Genomic DNA, 8,308 nt, shown 5'->3' with positions numbered 1-8,308 from the left:
TGCCAACAAGTATCTCTGTGAAAGTGAATGAAATTGAATCGTCTTCATGGAATGTTTGAGGCCATGAGTGAATGAAAGCAAAAAAGTTTTATCTTTTCAACACATTTCCCAATTTGAAAAGTTCCATTTTCTCTTTAAGATAGAATGAAAACTTTTTTTTTTTTTTTTTTTTTAATGACATGAAACAGAATTATCATTCCCTGGACAATTTGGACTTGGCTACTTCACAGACCACAGTTCAGCTGTATTTCAGCAGAGCACCTCTGACTTCAAGTAAGCTTCATGCAAACACTTATTGGGCCCACCTGCATTTCATCTGCATAGCACGTTGCCAAACTGAGACAATATCATTTCTTACATCTCATACTTAATTTTGTTTATTATGATTCCTCCAAAATTCTGATGCGTAAATCTTAAAATAATGAGGTAGACATATATTAAAAATAAAATAATCCATGTGTGCTGTGAAAGTGAGTACTATCCCATTCCTAAATGATTCACAAGATTTACTTTTTAATGTTTCTCTATGCCTTGTACCGGCCCATTTCTTATTCAACAAAAACAGCCTATTTCCATATTTTCATATTAAACTTTTAGAATGGTAAAATACTCTAATTTTCTGTGTCTGTTCCAAATCATAAGCACCTTCTTACCACAAGAAAAGTTGTCTATATAATTATTATAATAAATATTATGGTATCTCCAACACAACTGCAAATGGTTTCCTTCTACAGTGACGCTAGTTATATTTAATTCAGTAAATTAGCCAGAATAATTCTGTTCATGGGAATGGAAAAATCAACAAACCAGCTCTAGTTGCTGAGAAAGCAAGCAGATAATCCAGCAATAATTTAGGATTAAGCAGTAATTCAGAGCAGAACATGGTATCCATTGTTTTTAAACAGGAAGTATTTTTTTAATTAACATGCAGGACAATTACATACAGCTTAAGAAATCATGAACAGTTTGACAAGTGGTGAACCTTGAGTGAGACAGGGAAACCAGTGAAACCTGTGCACCCCCCATATCAGGATAAAATCAGGAATGGGAAGGCTGAGCATTGCAGAGATCTTCATTTGCTGGAGCAGACGGCTTTTGCTATTAGGATTCCTGGCCAAACAAAAACAATTGGCTGCCAAAATTAGCTCCTTGGGACGATTTAGGAGCCTTTGAAGTGAACAGTGTTTTTGAGTTGGAACTAAGCCCAGGTCCAGCTTCAAACTCAAATCAAAATGACAAAGAGGAAATTTTTTGTGCCACACACCCCCTCAGTGTAAGATTACTTTGGTTTGGCAGCTGTACTGTTTATCTTGTTATTTAAAACTATTCCACTAGATACTCACAACTGAGCATTTAAACAACTGGCTCTGATTATGACGACAGCAGTTATGTTTGACCACATTTAGGAAACATTACAGAGTCTGATGGATAAATAAAAGCATGCTGGCTTTAGAGTTACATGAATTAAAGAAATCTAGAATGTACACTAGGTAAAAATTGCATAGCATGCATATAAAATATAAATATCTTTTTGGGAAACAGATCTTGTTTCTATTTTTTCTGTACTTGAAGATAAAGATTTTAATTGGATTCCAACAGAGAGATAAAGTAAGGCCTGAAAACACCACCTGGCCTTGAAAGATCTACCTCACAGAATAAAGAGAAAGGAATTGGAAGCCAGATTCTCACATCCATCTTACATGATGGTGAAATGACCACTCAAAACATGCAGGGAACACAGTGATGCACTCATTGATTCTGATAGGAATCATCTTGAATTTAAGCTGTTTGCTACATAGCATAGAAGTTATGAAGTTATGTAAATAATCCTTCTGAAGAACATAGGTTGTGAGTGGAGAAAAACAGACTTCTTCAAAATTATTTTCACCATCAGTTACTCTCTATTGGTAGTTGGAATGAATGGACTTACAAATAAGAATTCACACATTCTTTGTGAGAATTGGTGAGATTGACCCTATAGTTTTGCACTCTCGAGACCACAGGAGCAAGGAGCTGAGATTTATGGAATTTTTCCACAATGCATTCTTAAATCATGCCCTATAATTCTCAGCATCAGAGATCTGTAATTCTCAGCAATGAGACCTACTTTGAAATTCCCAAAGTTAATGTAACACTTCCTTTTTAAACTTGTCCAGCTTTGACTCCTTTCACTCTAGAAAATTGTAAGTGATTCAAGTTCAACTGACAGAGCTTAACAAGACCTACGGATCCTTTCAATATATTTGGCTACTTGAGCTTGTGAGCTCATCAGTTCAAAACAATGGAGTCAAAAAAGGTGGCATAAAGCCACCAAAGATTTGTCTCAATCAGCACTCTGATGTCATAGATTAGACTTGCCAAATGGTTACATAGTCTATATCTGGAATGTTATTAAAGCAAATTCCAAAGACATTTTTCATCTGACGATGCAGTCTTACATAAATACAGATCACGTACAAACACTGGCAAATGAACAAGACCTTGTAGACCTTCATATTGGAGGCCTTTAAAATGACTTCTGTGATATTCTAGAAACAAACTTCTACTAACAATGTTTCTTTCCAAGCAATTTTGAGAGTACTGCACGATATCCTGTAATGTAAAATTGCAGTTCAAAATGAGATAGGAATTACAATTGAGTATCTTCTTGGAAATTTAATGAAGTAGAAAGTCAGCTGTCTCAGACCAAAGCAAGAACAGACAAACAGCAGTAGCGTATCTACTCTCAGATTTTAAGGCCAGAGAGCACTATTATTACCATTTAATCTCAGCTCCTGCATACACACTTCAGGTAATTTCATATATCAAATCTCTCAAGTCCATAATAATTATGAAACTGTTAAGCATGTGATAAACCTGGAACAACATGCAATAAACTCTCATTATCTAATTTACAGGATACAAGAGTCTTTCCATTCTCTGTAATGACAAAACTTGGGTTTGCTGAATAAGTACAGATTTGGTTACATGAATTGAGAATAAATTTGTGCTAGGTTGTACAAATATAGATTTCCTTCATGGGTTAGTAGAAGCAGTATGTGCAGAAGTCTCAAATATAAATTGTATAATGAAAAGTATATACGGAAATGCAAAGCATTCCATCAATTGCAGATATTCTGTGAGCAGTAAGTCCTCTTCTGAGTCAATGAAAAAATACTAAAGACAGTGTATAAATGCATTATGTCAACCATGACGCCATGTGCTGTGTAAAAGGAAAACCAATCCATGAAAAGTTTGCATCTCAGAAAAACTTGCAGTACTGGAATTGTAGCTGTTGCTCCCATAGAGACATTAGGCCTCTTCTATTCTTCTCTTTATAGAACACCTATTCTGAATTAATAAAATTAATTAACAGTAAATTCTGTTAGCTATTAATGGCAGAAGGAATAAGGAAAAATTGGCACAGCTGCTGGAATCATAATTCTATCTTCATGCTACTGAGTAGTAAAACCAGGAAACAATACTTTGAAACCAGTATCCACAGATACACACCAAGACCTTAGAGGGCACAGTGGGAAATTCTGCACAAATTTCCCTGCAGGAGGTATAAGCTAAGCCACTGAGCACTGTAGGTTTCCTGCAAAGCCAGGAGACATCCCATGTGCACAACTCCTTTGGAAACCAGGCAGTACTGCCAAGTGTCACTGCACAGCTCCAGTCCACAACCCCACCTGTTTAACACTAAGTGATCATATTTAAGTGTTTCCTATGATCCTAATGCTTGTAATAGTAAAATTAAAGTTTTAAATTGAGCTGTCATAGAAAGTCTTCTGACCTGTTAATAGACACAGAGGTCTCTAACAAGGAAGCAAACCACAAACAGTAAGCTGTTAGACAAGTAAAATGTTGATCCAGCTAACTTTCATTCTCAGCAAATTTATCAATACTGGTTAACAATACTTCCAACTAGTACAGGGCCTTCTGACATGACAAAATGAGTGCAACAACCCATTCTGTCAATACAACACAAATGTCATTTCAAGTGCTCAAAACCCACTAAGCTACCCTAAAAAAGATTGATTTATCTGCTCCAGTGTTTCTTTGGGGCAAACTTTTCTCACAACTGAAACCAATTAGTGGGCCTGGCACTTGTAGTGCAAAATGTAGGTCAGCATCAAGTAATAAAAAAGTATTGACTTTTCTCTGTCTGTAAGCAGCATGAAAGGGGTGCCATGGCCTTGTCGTATATGAAAAGAGCTCCATTAATTTCACTTATTTCAACCAGGGCTGTCAAATACTAATGCTTCTATTGCACTTTTCACACAAAGTACATTGACACCAATCCTGGCCCCAGTGTAACAAGTTTACAATATTTCAGTCAGCGAAAGGGGTACTATAATTTTTAATTCCCTGTAGTACATTTCGTCTCTTTAAGCAGCACTGCTCATAAGACTTACTTAGAGATATGAGCTGGGACATTAATAACATGTTCATACTTCTTCCCATGGACAACAGAACCTATTCCTTGGCCACATCTTCAAAAGCTAATTAGCCAGAAAGTTCAGGACAGAGTTGTTTGGCACAACTCTGTTTTTGTGGCTGGTGGGCACAGATTGCCAGTTTTACTTTCTGCTGTGGAGAAAAATAACCAAAATCTAGGAAGAGGTCTTCCATGACTTAAGGCTATAAAATTGAAAAGCTAATGTGTTAACCAATTGGGTCAACCAGCCCCTTCAAAAAAGAGATAATAACAAAAGCCTGGATCTTGCCTTAGGGACTGGATCTCATTGTGTCAGCACAGAGGTATTGACTCCCAGGGAAAAAAATCAGAGTTCCCTGCCCACAGCTGACAAGTGACCACTGCTGTGATGAATGGGGTAGAATTGCACCTTTCTCTATTTAGCTTACCAACAGGATGCAGAGGAGAAGGAGGAACCAACATCTACATCCTCATTCAACTGTCTACTACTGCTACCAATTTGAAAACCTCTACATTTTGTTCTTTCTGGTAGGAGCAATAAAGTTTTCATGGAAGCACAGGATATTTTATGAGCTTCTCCATATTGTGGATAGACACAGCAGAGGTCAAACTGACTCAAAATGTTACGATCTTGTTTCCCTCTATTTTCTGCAATTTGCCTTCTAAACTGACTTTTCTTTTTTTCAAGTGAAGTTTATGGTTCTTGTTGACAAGCTTGAGGGCTCTGAGTCTGATGTCTAACTCATTCCCTAATTACCTCCTGCAAATGCAAACATCACCACCAACAATAAAACTCTTTGATTTAAAAAGACCGGGTGACTATGGTAAAAGGCAATTTTCTACTTGCTTTAATGACTTTGTAAGTCTTACCCTTTGAATCAACTTGCTATTAGATCTTAAAATAAAATGATATTGTATAGCCATCATAAAAGGAAACTTAATAACCTTCTGTGTTACGCTTACATCAGGCAAGTTTTTTTTCTATTTGTTAGTTTTAGTCTTTTATTGACATTATGATAATGTGTTGTAAAAAAGAATCAGGAAATTATGTTCACAGTAGGAAATTTAACAACACTATTTTAATATCCTATCTTCCAAACAGAAAGAGAAAACATTAATTGCTACTTAATTTATGTAACAAACATTTCATTATTTTTACACTTAATTTTTCATGGATATTTATGACTATCACTGACTCTTACATGTTTTATCTTTTATGAATTAAAAATGAGGAAGCCAAACTCAAGCAGTGCTTGTTAGGAATTATGAAAGATTTCTAATGATGGCTCATGAGTTTGTAAAACCACTGACTTGATAATCACATAGGTTTAGATACTTTCTCTGTGCGATGTGTCAGATATGAACAGCACAGCCATGTGTGCTCCCCTGGGACAGCCTAACATGGAAATTATTACTCCATTCCTCCATTTCTGGAGTATTTGGAGAAGGAAGTGTTCTGCTACTCATTTGTGCTCACTGAAGTTTCCTTTCATAGCTCAACAGCTAATTGTGCTAATTTGTTCTTTGGATATAGCTGGAGACAACTGACAGAAACGAAGCTCTAAAACTTCTTGTCCTCATCTGTGCAAGTTAGGAGACGATGGGTTCCAGGCTTGAAAAGAGCCTATTTTAGCTCCTGCATGGTTAGAAGCAGTTTGGACAAAGGAACAAAAGCATGTCCCCTTTCATAGCTACACAAATTAAGCTATGACATGACAAAAAATAATGATGCTCTTGAGAATGCAATAGTTTGAGCCATTGTACAAGGAAAGCACAACTATTCCTAAACAAGTAAGATATTCTGTGATAGCCGTGTTCATTAAGGATTACAAATATGACAACCCCTACTGTCATTTCTCACATGCAAAGGCAAATTATCTCTGGGCTTTGATGGAAGTTTTATACAAGGAAGGACAAAGGAAAAAAAGGAGAAGAATTTGGTCCAGTAAATTACTTTCTCCTGTAAGTATTGCCTCTGCAAAATTAACCTGGGATCTGAAACTAGGCTGTCTTTTTTGTCATGTGTAATATAACCAGCAATGAAGATTTGTGGTCCAAATTTGCATTTGTTACATTTACTTAGTACCCTGCAGTCATTGTGGTTGCCCAAGGGGAAGGAAGTGTGGAATTCCCAGCTGTACCCTGTATGTTCATTTATTCAATTTATTAATGATCTGCAAGCCAAGGCACTGTCTGGTCCTTCCTCTCAAACATGGACTAGCTGTACTATGCTTTAGAGAGAAATACATTCTCCCTTATAAATAACTGTTCAGTTAATTAATTTCATTATGTGTATAAAGCTAATCTACAGGAGAATAAGTCACCTTGATGTAGACACTTTCCAGGTACTTTTAGACCTGTTCAGAGTCAGTATCAATATTACAAGTATAGCTTGCCACACAAAGTTATGGTGGGTGCTATACCATACTTCAGGCAATGTTATGAAACATCACCCAAGCTCTATTCTGAATGTCTGTATATGAACCAAAACTGCCAAAGACAATACTCTGTTTTTTCAACTATGTAGCCTTTTTTTACAAGTAAATTAAATTAAGAAACCAATGTGAATTTCTCCACAAGCTATTTCATACTTGGATACCCTTGAACTTTACTGAATCTGGGCTAAAAAACAAATGTGCAGTTGAAATAGTTCAGTAAGTATTCAGAATCCCAAGAGGTGTTTATTTGCCATTGTCATGCAAATATCTCTTACAGTGTATTTTAACAAAATATTTCTGAAGAGGGGAGAAGAAGTACATCTTAATCTATTTAAGATGTATAAATAACATTGTCAAAAATGAACATTCTAATGAGAAATATATAACCCTTTAAAGAAGTTATTAAATCTGAGGTGGAGACTAACACTACATTCCTGTGTACAAAGAACCCCACAGACTTAAAAAACAGCTGATGAAAAAAAGAAAAGGACTTATTTTTAGGACAGTACTTGTATTTTTAAATTTGTATTTTCTTGTCCTGTCCATCACACACACTCTGCTAGCAACAGGACTTGAATTAAAAACTAGTGCACTTAGGGATAAACGTCTTGACTTAGGCCATTTGTAAGCTCCCCCTTCGTTGTCTAATCTGTTCAACTACCACATTCTCTTTCCAGCTGAAAATAAGCCAGTGCCAAGTGCTCACTGCCAAGACAAACTCTGAACCACTTTTAACCTGCTAGACTAATGCCAGAAAATGTTTAACCTGCCAAGATCAAGTTGCAACTCTCTCTAACTTGCCAAAATCATGCCACCATGAGTTAAGAACAAAAAATTCTGAGTTGAAATCATCAAATCCTTGAAACCATTTATCTTATTTGGCTTCTGATATGCAGCAAAACCATTACTTCAGTTAGATTTCATCTGGCTTCACATGGTTCTGGATGATACTTTCTAACCTGATTGTTTTCTGTGATGAAATTACTAGATATGCAGATTAAAGGAGAACAGTTGATGACACTGTCTGGCTGAGCTTTAACAAGGCTTTCACATGATCTCCCAGAGAATCCTTTTAACCAAGCTGGTAAATTATAGTCTAGATGTGCAGACTAATAGATGTAACAGCTGCCTGGAGTCTCAGGTTCAAAGAGTAGCAGTGAATGGCTTCTCCTTAACTGGAACCTGGGTACCAACATATTTTCTCAGGTGCTGTCTTGGGGCCTATCTTAATATCTTCCTCAGTGACCTAGAGATGGAGATGGAATGCTTTCTCCTCAGGTTCCCAGATTCCACCAAAGTAATGGGTACCATGGAGACATTTGAGGGCTGTCACTCAGTGATGCAGACAGGCTGGAGGAATGGCTTGACAGAACTTTATAAAACACAGGATGGACAAATGCACAGATTTACCCCAGAGCAAAGCAGACTGAAGGCTGGCAGGCTGGGCAGC

The 8,308-nt window shown here is 36.7% G+C and overlaps 1 protein-coding gene across 3 annotated transcripts in view; it reads right to left on the bottom strand.

Moving 5' to 3' along the window:
* Positions 1 to 8,308, bottom strand: part of SPATA17 (spermatogenesis associated 17) — an 88,657-nt gene that overhangs the window by 3,556 nt on the left and 76,793 nt on the right. The gene's annotated exons all lie outside the window — the stretch shown is intronic.

The sequence above is a fragment of the Cyanistes caeruleus genome, chromosome 2 (genome assembly GCF_971803275.1).
Source record: "Cyanistes caeruleus chromosome 2, bCyaCae1.hap1.1, whole genome shotgun sequence".
Taxonomy (NCBI): domain Eukaryota; kingdom Metazoa; phylum Chordata; class Aves; order Passeriformes; family Paridae; genus Cyanistes; species Cyanistes caeruleus.
Note: the sequence above shows the minus strand (reverse complement) of the source record. Positions and strands in the feature narration are given on the sequence as shown.